Genomic DNA, 15,524 nt, shown 5'->3' on the forward strand with positions numbered 1-15,524 from the left:
AGCTCACAGTGATATCAAGACATCGAGGAGAGCAACTGATGACTCATTCAAAGAGAGAGCAAGAGATGAACTCCAGGTGATATCAAGACATCAAGAGAAGCAACTATTGACTCATTCCAAAGAGAGAGCTACGAGAGATGAACTCAAGTGATATCAAGACATCGAGGAGAGGCAACTGATGACTCATTCCAAAGTGAGAGCGAGGAGATGAACTCCAAGTGATATCAAGACATCGAGGAGAGGCATCTGAGAGAGCAAAACTCATTCCAAAGAGCGAGCTAAAGAGGTGAACTCAGGTGATATCAAGACATCGAGGAGAGGCAACTGATGATTCATTCCAAAGAGAGAGCAAGAGATGAACTCAGGTGATATCAAGACATCGAAAGGAGAGAGCAACTGATGACTCATTCCAAAGAGAGAGCGAGAGGTGAACTCAGGTGATATCAAGACATCGAGGAGAGGCAACTGATGATTCATTCCAAAGAGAGAGCAAGAGATGAACTCTCAGGTGATATCAAGACATCGAGGGAGAGGCAACTGATCAAGTCATTCCAAAAACTGAGAGAGAGCGAGAGAGGTGAACTCAGGTGATATCAAGACATCGAGGAGAGGCAACTGATGATTCATTCCAAAGAGAGAGCAAGAGATGAACTCAGGTGATATCAAGACATCGAGGAGAGGCAACTGATGATTCATTCCAAAGAGAGAGCAAGAGATGAACTCAGGTGATATCAAGACATCGAGAGAGGCAACTGATGACTCATTCAAAGAGAGAGTCTGAGAGGGTGAACTTAGGTGATATCAAGACATCAAGGAGAGGCAACTAATGACTCATTCCAAAGAGAGAGCAAGAGATGAACTCAAGTGATATCAAGACATTGAGGAGAGGCAACTGATGACTCATTCCAAAGAGAGAGCGAGAGAGATGAACTCAAGTGATATCAAGACATTGAGGAGAGGCAACTGATGACTCATTCCAAAGAGAGAGCGAGAGATGAACTCAGGTGATATCAAGACATCAAGGAGAGGCATCTGACGATTCTTTCCGAAGAGAGGGCAAGAGAGATGAACTCAGGTGATATCAAGATATCCAACTGATGATTCATTCCAAAGAGAGAGCAAGAGAGATGAACTCAGATATCACCGAGAGGTAACTGATAATTCATCCTGAAGAGAGAGCAAGAGAGATGAACTTTTCACAGGTGAAAACAAGATATCAAGGAAAGACAAGAGGATTGCAGCTGGTAACCTCTAAAACCTAAATAAGTTGATGGTAATCCAGAGCAGTTAAAACAAATATTTTCTGGACGCCTCTGCCTATATGAAAAGTTTTAAGATTTTTTTTTTTTCTGGTTGTGGCAAGAATCGTGTATTTCTCATTGTAATGATACAATAATGGTACTGAATGGTAGTATTGAATTATATAATTTAGACTGCATTTGAGTGGTTTTATTTAACCAAGGTCACACAGAAGTCAGGTCATATACAGAGGGTTCATACACAAGAGGCTGCCTAAGACAGAATACAGATGTTTCTCCTGTGACAGCTAACAGACTTTGGCTTCTGAAGCACCTTGAGCAGCCTGTACGGAAGGTCGCCATTTGCCACTAGCATATCTCCAAAGATGCCCAAGACAGAATATAGAAGTTTCTCCCGTGACTGCTCACAGAATTTGGCTTCTGAAGCACATTGTGCAGCCTGTAAGGAAGGATGCCATTTGCCACTAGAATAGAGGTAAAATTTCGAGGTGGTCTAGTGGGGCAGCAATGAAGGTTGGGAGGCTTTGAACTTCCTCCACAACTGACCTGGGATAGGAGATTCCACCCTCCTCAGTTTCAATCCTGGAAAGAGAGGGACATGTTAATGCTTTCTGCTGGTGTCGTGTAAATACAGTAACTAGACATGCTATACAACTTGCTATTTACTGCCATAAAACACTACTATTTACACTTCATGGAAACACTATTAGCATAGCAGTAGTATAGCCAGTAGCTACACTACATGGGAACCATGACATGCAGGAAAATTAATTATTGCTTATACTGTATTAATAATGTGCCATGTCCTATGTACTGCTTAGTCCATGCTATGCTAATGGACTATTTAAGGAAAAACAGTAGAGAAAAGGAAGCTCTTTATAGCACTGGTTGGCTTGGCTTTATGACTACATCACATATTTCCGAAAGCTATTCAATATGAAAATTATTGGGAAAATTAAAGAGAAATTTTAAGGGGAGAACATATTTCTGAAAGCTATTCTGTATGAAACTTCTTGGGAAAATTAAATAGAGAAATTTATAGAAGAAAAGATGCGGTATATATAGAGAAAAAGATCTTTATATTGAGAAACTACAGACTGAGAAACAAATTTTTGAGAAAGAGAGAAAACATTTCTGAAACTGAAGTAAAGAGAAACATATGTAAAGTAAATTTTTGAGAAAGAGAAAACACATTTCTGAAACTGAACTACAGAGAAACATATGTAAAGGAAAAGAAAATATTTTTTGAACAGCAGAAAGGAGTTCTTTCCCCTCTAAGTTACTCTTGTTTCAGAAACAGAGAGAGGTGAAGGGATGATTTAGAAGAGACCCCCGTGTGTGTGTTTGTGTGTGGAGAGAGAGGCACAGAGAGAACTTAGAAAATTAAGTGTATAGAGAAATAAGAGAGAATAGTATCTAGAAATGGGAAACCTGAGAGAGAGAGAGAGGGGGATGGGTTACAGATGTGTAATATATATGAGAGAGAGAGAGAGAGTGCTCAGGACAAGATATGTGGGTAAAAGAAATAGAGAAGGTTATTTAGGAACTGGAGAGAGAGAGAGAGAGAGAGAGAGATGAGGAGATGAATACAGGTGTGTTTTCTGTGTGCATAAAGAGACAGAGGGCTACAGACCGATATGGGAGAGAGAGAGGAGTAGGGGGAAGGTTTACAGGTGAGTGTGAGTGTCAGGGGATTACAGACATGATGTAGAAGAGAAAGGAGGGAGAGAATGAGTAATTCCCATTCGAAAACAGCCTTTTTTTTGTAAAGCCAGAAACATAAGAAACTCTTGTAGGAAAACTGACAGAGAGAGAGAGAGAGAGAAGTTCAACAATTACTATACGAAAATATTTTGTAGAAGGCAGAAAGACCAGGCTTCTTTGTGGGAAATATTGGTATAAAGCAAGAGATGGCGAGAGATACAGATAAATAGAGAAGAAGAGATGTGTGTGGGCAGTGCAATAAGGAGAATAAGATTTAGAAATTACAAAAGTTTTCAAAGTAAGAAAGGTGAATAGGGAAGAGGAAATGGTAGAGGGACAGACTGATAATGGGTGTGGGGGGGGGGAAGAGTGAGGTTTGCAGAGAGAGAGAGAGAGAGAGAGAGAGAGAAACATAAGGGTATTTTTGTGTAACACTGGGGAGGGCAACTGCTAAGAGAGAGAAGGGTTAGAAATGTAAATTTATGTACAGAGAAAAAGACCATTTTCTGTATAAAGGTTGAGAAAATTGCAGGGAAAAAAGAGAGGTTGCAGATCTTTTTGTGCACAGAAAATAAGGCTATATTTTTGTGTAAGAGTTGGGGATTTTATGAGAGAGAGAGAGGAGAGTTGTAGACATTTCTTGTGCATAGAGAATAAGGCTATATGTACTTTGTTTTGATGTGGTGTAAAAACTGCAGAGACAAAGAGGTTGCAGAACTTTTTTAAGCATAGAGAATAGGGCTATTTTTTATAAAGGTCTGGAAAAAATGCAGAGAAAAAGAGAGTTGCAGACCTTTTTAAGTCAGAGAATATGGCTATTTTTTTGCATACAGTTTTGAGAAAACTGCAGAGAAAAGAGCGGTAGCAGACCTTTTAATGCATAGAGAATAAGGCTACATTTTATATAAGGTTGGGGAAAATTAGGAAAGGCGGCTAAACATTTGTTGTGCAAAGAGAATATGACTACTTCTTATATAAATGTTATCCTCATTTTAAAGAAATAGAGAGGTTGCAGATCTTTTAAGTGCACCAAGATTAAGGTTTTGTACAGGGGTGGGGAAAACTACAGAGGGAAAGACAGGTTGCAGACATTTATTGTGCATAGAGAATAAAGCTATTTTTTGCATAAAGGTTGGGGAAATTGCAGAGAAAAAGAGATGTTGCAGACCCTTTTTGTGCACAGAGAATTAGGCTATTTTTTGTATAAAGGTTGGGGTAAATTGCAGGGAGAAAGAGGTTGCAGAATTTGTTTGTGTACAGAGAATAAGGCTTTTTTTTACACTGAGGAAAACTGCAGGGAGAAAGAAAGGCTGAAGACCTATTTTTGTGCACAAAATAAGGCTAAATTTTGTATAAAGGTTGGGGAAAACTGCAGATAAAGAGACGTTGCAGACCCTTTTTGTGGATACAGAGTAAGTCTATTTTGTATGAAGGTTAGAGAAAACTGCAGAGGAAGAGAGAAGTTGCAGACCTTTTATATGCATAGAGAACAAGGCTACTTTTTGTATAAAAGTTGGCGAAAATTGCAGAGGGAAAGAGAGGTTACAAACTAACAGGTGCTGTGGCAGATGTTCTGACTTTGAAGGCCTCAAGAGGTTTTGGTTGGGAGGACAGATTATCCTGACAAACAGACCCTGGCAACAGTAATCTCCTTCACCCTTCATTGATGGAACCGCTTGAAGCCCTTGTAAGGTGTCAAAGAAACGAGCAGGTAAAAGTTACTGCTACTTTATTACAGATCCAGGCAATTTATATAGCGGCCGACTGACGCCGGCCCGCGAGAGACAATGGAATTGACTGTGACCTGAGGTCGAAACAATAAACAATATGCAGTGAACGAGTACAAATTACAATACAAAACATACAGAACTACAATATGGATACAGTCTTGATGCCTGTGAATGAAGAAACATGTGATACACAATGTGTGACATTTGTATAAATACCATAAAGTAAAAATGATTAAAAATGCGTGACCTGGCACGTTTTAGGCGTGACTAATTGAGCTTGAAGAAAATGGGAAGTCACCAAAGAAAACATGCTCAGCGGAGACTTAATTAATGGCACCACCGAAAACACTACCCTGGCGCCGATGTGGTGACTTTTACAAATACTCCCAAGACGAGGGATGCGTCTGACTAATCCCCTGTATCTGCTGGGACGCTGAAGGGTGCCGCGGCTCCTTGAAGATAACGGAGGGTCTCCCGCCTGTGAGGCTGCTGGTTGGGCGGTCCCTTCCTGGGGCGTACGCACCTGCGGGGTGAGGGCGTGCTGGAGTGCGGTTGGGCGGAAGGGGTGCTGCGTCGCTGTCGGGACTCTCCGACAGAAAGGCGGGCTTTAACTGGTCTATTGAAACCCAGTCGTCCTTGCCAGGGAGTGCCAGCTGGAACGCCTTGCTGTTTCGTTCCAGCACGCGGAAGGGTCCCCTGTAGGGCTTGGTTAGTGGTGGACGGACGGCGTCGACTCTGACGAAGACGTGGGTGGCGGATGACAGCTGTGGCGGCATGAAGGTGGTTGCTTTGTCGATGTATGAGCGCCTGCAAGGGGCGAACTTGCCGGCCACGTCGCGGAGCCTCTGCAGTGATGGGGAGTGGCGTTCATCCGTCACGAGCTCTCCCGGCACCACGAGGGGTTCCCCATAGGTTTGTTCAGCTGCAGATGGGGTGCCGTCGGCTCTGGGGCGGTTCTCAACCCGAGGAGGACCCACGGCAGCTGATGTTTCCAGTCCTCGGCGGTGCAGCGGGCCATGAGGGATGACTTTAGGGACCTGTGGAACCGTTCGACCAGGCCGTTGGCCGCTGGGTTGTACGCTGTGGTGGTGTGGTGCGTGGTTCCCAGCAGTTGAGCCAGGGCAGACCACAACTCAGGAGAGGAAAGCGGGGCCCCTGTCGGTTGTGATGTGGTCCGGGACGCCGGCGCTAACCCAACTGGAGAGCAGGGCCTCGGCGCACGCGCTGGCGGTGGCTTCTTGCATGGGTGTGGCTTCAGGCCACCTCGTCGAACGGTCTACCACCGTCAGGAGGTATCTGGATCCGCCTGATGGGGAAGGGCCCGACGACGTCGATGTGGATGTGGCCGGCGGCGCCCTGGCTGTGGGAACTCGCCTACCCCGACTCTGCGCAGACGACCCACCTTACTGGTCTGGCACTGCAGGCACTGTTTTGCCCAGGCCGTGGCGTCCTTTTTGCACCCGTGCCAGACGAACTTTTTGAAAGCAGTTTGGCCGTGGTCCTGCCGGAGGGGTGTGAGAGGCCGTGAATTATGTCGAATACCTGGCGGCGGCGTGAGGCTGGAACCAAAGGGCGGGGCTGACCTGTGCTGATGTCACAGAGCAGGCTGGGGCCTTCGGGGCGAGGGTCACGTCCCGCCACTTGAGGGATGTGATGGCGGTGCGGGTATGCTGGGGTTTCTGGGTCAGCGGCCTGTTCTCTGGCAAGGTCCTGGTAATCTACACTGCTGCACTGCGTTCAACTCGACTCTGGAGAGGGCGTCTGCTACGGGATTTTTCTTGCCGGGAGGTACCTGACGGAACAGGTAAATTCGGCTATGGCTGAGAGGTGGCGCTGCTGTCTGGAAGACCATCGTCCCCTGCTTCGTGAAGGCGTGAACCAGTGGCTGATGGTCTGTGAAGATTGTGAAGGGCGTCCTCCAGGAGGAACTTGAAGTGCCGAACTGCGCGGGTACATCGCGCAGAGTTCCCTGTCGAAGGTGCTGTAGCGGGTCTCTGCGGGACTGAACTTCTTGCTGAAGAAGGCGATGGGCTGAGGGGCGCCGTTGATGATTTGCTCCAGAACAGCACCGCAGGCGACGTTACTGGCGTCTGTCGTCAGCTGGAGGGGGCCTTGGGATCCTGGTGTGCCAAGGCGGTTGTCTTGGCGAGGGCGGCCTTCGTCAGGAAAAGGCCTGCTGCTGGCTGGGTCCCCAAGACAGGGACTTCGGTTGGCCTTTTAGGACTTCCGTCAGGGGGGCCGTGGTGTGCGCGATCCCGGGGATAAACCGCCTGTAGAAGTTTACCATCCCAAGGAACTCCTGGACGGCCTTGATGGAGGTGGGTGTCGGGAAATTGGCTACGGCTGCTACTTTCGATGTAAGAGGGCGGACGCCTGTCGGAGACACCTCGTGACCCAGGAATTCTGCTTTCTGGACGCCGAAGGTAAACTTGTCGAAACGGACAACGAGGCCGTTCTCTTGGAGGCGCTGGAGGACTGCTTTGATGTGTCTCTGGTGTTCGCTGTGAGACCTGGAAAATATGAGAATGTCGTCGACGTAGCAGATGCAGAACTTTAGGTCCCCAGGATGCTGTCCATGAGCCGCTGGAAGGTGGCCCCGGCGTTCTCAGCCCGAAGGTGGAGAAGGCGAACACATAGGACCCGAAGGGTGTGATGATGGCTGTCTTTGGTATGTCCTCTGGCGCAACAGGTACCTGGAAATAAGATTTAAGAAGGTCCAATTTAGTGAATATTTTGGCTCCGTGAAAGGAGGCCGTGAGGTCCTGCATGTTGGGTAGAGGGTAGTGGTCGGGCTCTGTTGCAATGTTGAGCCGCCTGTAGTCGCCGCAGGGTCTCCAGGAGCCGTCCGGTTTCTGCACCATGTGGAGGGGGAGGCCCTTGGACTGGAGGCTTTCCTGCAGATGCCCATCCGCTCCATCTTCGCTGAATGCTTTTTCGCCTCCTGAAGGCGCTGAGGGGGAAGCCTGGAACTTCGCATGTGTCGGGGGCCCTTTAGTCGCTATATGGTGGTATATGCCGTGCTTGGCTGGGGCCCCGGGACTTGGCGGCTCGGGCTTAAATACCTCAGGGAACTCCGACAGTAGGTGTGCATACTGGTGGGGGCGACGGCGCTGATGGTGGGTCTGGGTCCCGCCGTTAACGGAGAGACCGGCAGGAGTCGGTATCGAGGAGGCGCTGCCCCCACGCCGACTAGCAGGCCGAAGTACGCCAGAAAATCGGCCCCAGGAGTGGGGTTCCTACGTCCGCGACGATGAAGTCCCAGGAGTAACTCTGGCCAAGGATGGAGATCGACAGGAGCCTGGTGCCGTAGGAGAGGATGGGGTTCCGTTGGCGGCTGTCAGAAAGCGGCCGGGTCTGGTGTCTGGTTGCGGTCCTCTGGATGCTGGGAAGACCGATTTAAAGGCCCCTGTGTCGACCAGCATCATCCTGCCGGAGACGGTGTCGCGGACGTAAAACCTACTGTTTTTGAGGCCCTGGGTTCTTCGGCTGCCATGGCGGCCTGTCCTGCTGGCAGCCGCCACCCCGTTTTTTGAACGGGCGAACGAGCAGGGCGGCAGGCAGTTTCGGGCGTCCTTTCCGAACCACTTGTGGTAGCGACAGAAGCCCGGGACCTCCATCTGCTGTGGTTCGGTGGACGTCTGTTGGCGATGGCGTTGACGGGCTGCTCGTCCTCTTCAGGCTGGACGGAGCTGACCGGCTGTGTGGCCGGTTTTAGCCGCTGTGAAGCCTTGATGGAGTCTGTGAGATGTTGCGCCCGTCTCTATGAGGTCCTCGGCAGGCATGGTGTAGGGGTGAGCGATCTGGTTGCGTGACTCGGAGGAGTTGGCGAAGGTAGATTTCCCGTGAAGCTTATCTCCTGCCGCTTCTTTGTGCCACCCAAGTCTGGTAGTGACAGGAGATCTACGACCATGCTCCAAGCCGCCTCTTGAATTGAGGTCGTGGCGTGGGTTTATGGCAAGGTCGATAGCACGGGTGGCCCGCCGGCGATGGGCAGGGGAGCAAGCTTCGAGGAGGAACTTTTTTGGTGCTGTATGTGAGGGTGTGTGTTTCGGGTACTCGCGAGATGAGTTTTCTGTACACGTCCTCCGAAGGGCGTTGAGCACTGTGTCGGCCTGTAGGATTTTGTCCATCAGGTCCGCGATTCTGAAGTGGCTCTCCACCCTGCGCAGCCACATCAATGGGTTCCCCCTGCGTAAACGGCAGCAGCTTTACGGTGAGGGCGGCCCGCGATTGTGTTGCCCGGCCGTCGTGTGTTCGGGGCGCTGGTGTGGAGTTGCGGGAGGGCCTCGATGCGGGGGCGGGCGTGGGTGTGATGGGAGGTAGGTAAACCTCCGAGTCCGCGGGGTCCGCGTTTAACTGCATGAAGGAGGGGATATCCGCGTCCCATGCTCGCTCCTTTGACCCCTTTACTGGAGTGGGGTATCTTTCGCGTCAGTGCGCACTTTCGTGCGCCGTGGGTTCCGCTACTGACGCTGGTGGGGTGCGCCGACGAGAGTCAGCACGCCAAACGCTGGTTACAGCGCCGTGTTTAGGCCGCTAAGAGCGTTTTAGAGAAATCCTGGAGCCAAGACTAAGTCGCCGTGTGTCAGTCCGCTAATGGCTCCGGATACTCCGGGGTCACCACTGTAAGGTGTCAAAGAAAAACAAGCAGGTAAAAGTTACTGCTACTTTATTACAGATCCAGGCAGTTTATATAGCAGCCAACTGACGCCGCCCGCTGAGAGACAATGGAATTGACTGTGACCTGAGGTCGAAACAATAAACAATAATATGCCGTGAACAAGTACAAATTACAATACAAAACACAGAACTACAATATGGATACAGTCTTGATGCCTGTGAATGAAGAAACATGTGATACACAATGTGTGACATTTGTATAAATACGCATAAAGTAAAAATGATTAAAAATGCGTGACCGGGCACGTTTTAGGCGTGACTAATTGAGCTTGAAGAAAATGGGAAGTCCCCAAAGAAAACATGCTCAGCGGAGACTTAATGGCGCCGCCGAAACACTACCCTGGCGCCGATGTGGTGACTTTACACCCTGTTGTTGTGAAGTCACTTATGTAAGGGCTTCCGTGAGCTTCTTCAAGAGAACGACAGTCATTTTTCCAAACATGAACCCGAAGGCCATTGAGATAATCAGATAGATGTTTGTTGTCATGTCAATCGGCATGAGGAAGGTTGAAAACATATAGATAACTGAAGGAGACCTATGGAAATCCAGGACACCCATCTGAAATACAGGCAAATGATAAGCAGGCAAACAATGGTGAGGTGAAACATCTTCCAAGTGAGATGACTTATTGGCACCTATATCATTTCTACAGATTCTACTACAAACAACCGTTATATTCCATTCACCACTTTCACACTAACAATGCTTTCCATATGATGTTTATAAGTAAGTATTTTCCATATTTTCGTCGGTTTTCAATGCCACAAAATTAAATTACATTACATTGAGAAATGAAAGGAACACTTATTTCAACAGCAAAAATGCACCCAATAGTACTTTCCTAAAAGCAAGCACCTGCTAATCATTATAAAAAAAACTCATCAACCAGTTTAAGGAAAATCACTTCCCAGATGATTTAAATACATTCAAGCCAAGGACCCTCCTTTCCAATACAGTATATAACACAAGTATCCATAATTCACTATTTGCCTTCTAGTTTCACAATTCAAGTGACAATTAACATTTTTCAGTAAATAAATTACACTTCATGCACGTAAATGACAACTTCAAGCATTGAGGGTTACTAACTATTCAGAGATGTCCGCATACTAAATCAACTATTTCATATTTCAATAAACTTGACCTTTGTTGCCATGAAGAGTTACTTCAAATTGTGCCTTTATGCAAAGTCAAATAAGACAGCCTAATGTCCTTATCAAGACTCTATCTGATTAATGCAAAAATGATAGAAGGAAGGAAGGCAAAAGTGTAACGAGTATTCCACAGCAATTCTCTTCAAATCATATAATTCGAGGAAGGCTTGATAATGAAAAGCATTTCAGAGGTTAGCATATTCAGAGAAATTGTCACAGAACTGATCAACCTAAGAAAAGATTCGACAGAGTAATATGAACTGTTGCTATCTTGGTGAGTATTCTGAAACTACATGGAGAATGAAGGTCTCTCTCCTTCGCCTCAATGAAACAATGGCCGAGAATCCAAAACATTCATAATGACAGGGTGAATGAATAAAAATTACTTTTGATTCAGTCTCCTTGAGAAGGGAACAAAATATAGGAACCACAAAATATGGGAAGCTTCAGTAACTGGAAATGAATAAAAGTGCTTGACACATCAAAAAAAAAAACTAGCTAAATTCTTTTACATTATTGAAACAAATTGCTAAGTAAACTCTCCCAGACAAACTTGATGTAAATTGCACCAAAAATGTTAAGAGAAGCAAGTGAGTGAATTTCTTTTTCCATACATCAAACTTTGGAAATGTGTTGGTGAGCTCATAAAATAGGTACAAACTGCCTTGGAGGCACTGAAATAGACAAAGTTCCACAGATTCTAAGTCCAGATATGCTCCCATGATCAACAATCAAGAGTTAATTTTTGAACCATTGCCATTATGTCACTGAAGCAAACAACGTACAATAATGAAACAAAAGTGGAAGAACTATGGACTGAACTCTCAACATAAACACTGGAAAAGGCAGACTGTAGGACCCTTAGTCCTCAGTCATACGTACACAACTGTTCTCACTCCCAAGACAAGGTCACAAATCACATTGTTGTTCTCAGAGATATTGCAATGGAAGAAGCTCTTCAAAGTACCTTCTGAACTCCAAGCAGGACTCTGTTCAAAAACCTGCTGGGTCTTCCCTACCTGTATCAGCTCTCCTCTGGCTACTTGTGATGGAAAAGTTGGGCCACTAACCTATCATTTCTTCTTCATCAGCTTCCTCCAGTGATACCTTCCCTCCTTAAGAATCATGTTCTTCCCCTTCACCTTCTGCTCGTCCTCTAAGTTCACATCGCCTGTTGATGAGGGTGACTTCTTTCCAGACTCCTCCACCTGGACATTCTGGAGTTGGGAAAATTCCTTGTATGCCAAGCACTTCTTTGACCTACTCAAGGACTAGATATGACTCAACCAGATAGTGCTGTGTTAATGAGAGACAGCACAGGATGTGTGTGTACTACAGGACAGCACTTCAAGACTGAATATTCATCAGTGTCTTTGCACAAAGTCTCAAATGCTGCTTTGAGGGTCAATGATTGGGAGTCTGAATCCAGAACATTCAAATTTTCTTTGGCTAATTCCCTGGTAGCTACATACAAAAACCTTTAAAGCTTTATCTGAAAGGTTCTAGTTCCAGCAGAGCTACAGTCATCCTATGGTGCACCTAATCACCTTGCTTTTCTGGCTGAGTGCCTTTAAAAATGTTACCAGATCCAGATCTATTCCTGTTAAGCTCATCTGAATTCACTTACCAAGGAAGCAATTACCATGGATATCACCCACTCCTTTACTCCCATTGGACTTCAATACGACAGAGTCTACCCCTTCTGAACTGACAAAAGTGGGTCCTAGGTGGTACAACTGGCCCATTTTCTGGTGGTTCACCAATGTCCTGCCGCCTCATCCTTTATCTTGGACACACTTTCATTCTTCACATTCAATATTTCTATTACCAACTGGCAAATGCTCTACAATGATTGCTTCAAGAAGACCCTCTGGGAAGAGAAAAGACTGCTACTCTGAGGTTGGTATGGAAGAATGATGCTTTTTGAGACATGAGGTTTGTCTGGACATGCACATTGGCGTCTTTGTCTCCCAAGATTTATAAACTCGGTGCAGACTAATGCTATTTATGATTAACGGGTTTGTGACGAAAACATGTTGTGTTATAAAAACGTCGTATTTTCACTGCAATACCCAACACTATGACCACCTGTTACAAGGGATACTTCAGAATTAGGTTTCTCTTGATATTCTCTATCATACTGTATTCAACAAAATAAGAAAATATCTCCTGGGGGAGGCTTCATATGTTCTGACAAAAATTACACTTTTTGCACGAAAATATTCATTGGCAATATTTTCAGTAATAAAAAACTAATTTACTGGCAAAGCCAGGTAATTTAATGTTTAGTTCATTTTCAAAATCAAAAGAAATGTTGTCACTCACATAGGACTGTTTTACACTAAAATAAAGTACTTACAATTTGGAGTGTAAAATGCTATGAAAAATCTTTCATTCAGATATATTAACCCTAAAATCGCCTACTGGACGTATCAGTACGTCAACTAAAATTGTCTGTTGGGTGCCAAGTGGACGTACCTCATGTTGTCGACTACCCAAAATTTCAACCTTCAGTCAACTTTGACTCGACCGAAATGGTTGAAAAACGCAATTTTAAGCTAAAACTCTTACATTCTAGTAATAATCAATCATGTACCTTCATTTTGCAACAAATTGGAAGTCTCTAGCACAATATTTCGATTTATGGTGAATTTTTGAAAAAAACTTTTTCTCACACCCGCTGATGGTAACTCGGCCTAAAATTTCAGAAATTCTTTCGTCATTTTGTCATAATTTTTGCACTGTTCTATATTAGCCGTTACATAAAGTTTTATATATGAAAATGTGCGCAATTTCATGTAAAATACAGCAAAATATAACCTATGGTTGTAGCTTTTATCAGTTTGGAAATATTTTCATATAAACTATGATAACTGCCAAAATTTCAACCTTCGGTCAACTTTGACTCGACCGAAATGGTAAAAACGCAATTGTAAGCTAAAACTCTTACATTCTAGTAATATTCAATCATTTACCTTCATTTTGCAACCAATTGGAAGTCTCTAGCACAATATTTCGATTTATGGTGAATTTTTAAAAAAACTTTTTCTTACGTCCAGCGCAGAAATTCTTTCATCACGTTGCCGTAATGTTTGCACCATTTTATATTAGTCGTTACATAAAGTTTTATATATGGAAATGTGCGCAATTTCATGTAGAATACAACAGAAAATAACTCATGGTTGTAGCTTTTATCAGTTTTGAAATATTTTCATATAAATCACGATAACTGCCAAAATTTCAACCTTCGGTCAACTTTAACTCGACCGAAATGGTAAAAAACTGCAGTTGTAAGCTAAAACTCTTACATTCTAGTAATATTCAATCATTTACCTTCATTTTTGCAACAAACGGGAAGTCTCTTGCACAATATTTCCATTTATGGTGATTTAAAAAAAAAAAAAAATTTTATGTCCGCGTGTTACGAATTCATGCATCATTTTGTGATAATATTTTCTGTGTTGCTTTGATCGTTTTACAATTTGTTATGTACCAAATTCATCACAATTTAGTGTACAATACAACAAAAAAAAATAACTCATTAGCTTCAACCGTTTTGTTAACAGCGCGATTTGTATACAATTATATATGAAATTTTTTTTCTGTGCTGTCATATATTCCAATATTTATATATGATAATGATATTTTTTTAATTTCTGATGGTTGCATACTAAACTTCAGGCAACGAGAAAAAAATGAGCCAAAATGAACTCTTAATCTTAAAAACTAAGCGTGCTGTGATTTTTTGAAAAAACTTTTTTCTGCTTCAGCGCTTAACTCACCAAATGCTGTAATACGGGAGACGTTTTTGTAAATAGAGGCTCAGCGTTTAAGGGTTAATAAGATTTGATGCATTAAGACAAAAGAGTAATTGAGTTTAAAATAGAATTTTGACATCTCCCCATGCTTGTCTACCTCACGTTGAGTCATTAATACCCTTAATGTTTCTTAAAACAAGTAAAATATAAAATAACTTGAAAGGCCGGCAAGAAAAAGAATAGAAGATAATAAACATGAAAGAATGAACTTACGAAAGAAGTGCAGAGAGTTCCAGCAGGGTAACACATACAACAAGAATAATGCAGCAAAGGTGAAAACTGAAGCAGAATCCGTGGACAAACTGGACAACCAAAGCACCTCCCTCACCCCTCCACATAAGATGGGAGAGTGCAACATTCCAAGCAGCTGTAGAAAAAAAAATCTTTTAATAAATTTCCTGTTACAAGTTTCTAAGCTGGTCAGTCCAGTTTGGTTGTAGGTAATGTCATTACATCTGTCACTCTCCCTATCTCTAGTGTCATTCTTTCATAATGTGCTCCTCACCATCACCTCAGATCTACAAAATATATCAGCATAGCAAAACAAACAAATCTATGAGAACCACATGGCTCACTGTTGGTAATAACATAGGGAAAGGTAAATACGTACCTTGAAAAAGGCAACGGATTCTAGGACCAATCTTAAAACCAAACTTGAAACCCTCCAATAAAAACACTTGAATCTTCCTCTTTTAGGTAAATTTATTTACTTACTTTCTTTGGTCCAGAAGCATTCAACCAAAAAAAAAAAAAAATCCTACCAAAATAAGGAATCCTTGCCACCTAAGCAATCATGCAGATGAACTTACTTTTGGAGGAGGTGCGTAATATACGGATGAAGAGTGATATCTCTTTTGGCAAAGTAGTATTAAAGATGATCTGAGAGGCAAACAATTGTCAGAGGATGATGTGTTTGACCGAACCAGGTGGAGGAAAGCTGTCAGAAACGTCGACCCCACATTAAAGTGGGAAAAGATGCACAGAAAGAAGAGTACTTGGTTAACTATACAACAAGTAAGGGGGATTATAGAATGAAACACATTCAGGCCATGTCTCCTCTGTGTGGATAAGTATTATTCACCCTGTAGAGAGTGGAATTGGAATTGTGAGTTCTGCTATAATCCTCAGATTTGGTTTTAATGTCTTCTTTATGGTATACAATACACCATCAAACTTTG

General features: G+C 44.1%; 2 long non-coding RNA genes across 2 annotated transcripts in view; one reads left to right on the forward strand and one right to left on the reverse strand.

Moving 5' to 3' along the window:
* Nucleotides 1-566: 566 nt before the first annotated feature.
* LOC136856550 (uncharacterized) lies at nucleotides 567-1,438 on the forward strand. Its single transcript, XR_010858392.1, has 2 exons — nucleotides 567-725; nucleotides 796-1,438. It is a non-coding gene; the product is annotated as an uncharacterized lncRNA (long non-coding RNA).
* The window catches only part of LOC136856551 (uncharacterized), a 136,934-nt gene continuing 122,844 nt past the window's right edge, over nucleotides 1,435-15,524 (reverse strand). Inside the window, exons 7-9 of the long non-coding RNA XR_010858393.1 lie at nucleotides 9,740-9,932; nucleotides 4,518-4,647; nucleotides 1,435-1,841 (exon numbers count right to left, since the gene is read on the reverse strand). This is a non-coding gene — a long non-coding RNA (uncharacterized lncRNA). The remainder of the gene's footprint in view (nucleotides 1,842-4,517; nucleotides 4,648-9,739; nucleotides 9,933-15,524) is intronic.

Source organism: Macrobrachium rosenbergii, chromosome 36, assembly GCF_040412425.1.
Source record: "Macrobrachium rosenbergii isolate ZJJX-2024 chromosome 36, ASM4041242v1, whole genome shotgun sequence".
Classification (NCBI taxonomy): domain Eukaryota; kingdom Metazoa; phylum Arthropoda; class Malacostraca; order Decapoda; family Palaemonidae; genus Macrobrachium; species Macrobrachium rosenbergii.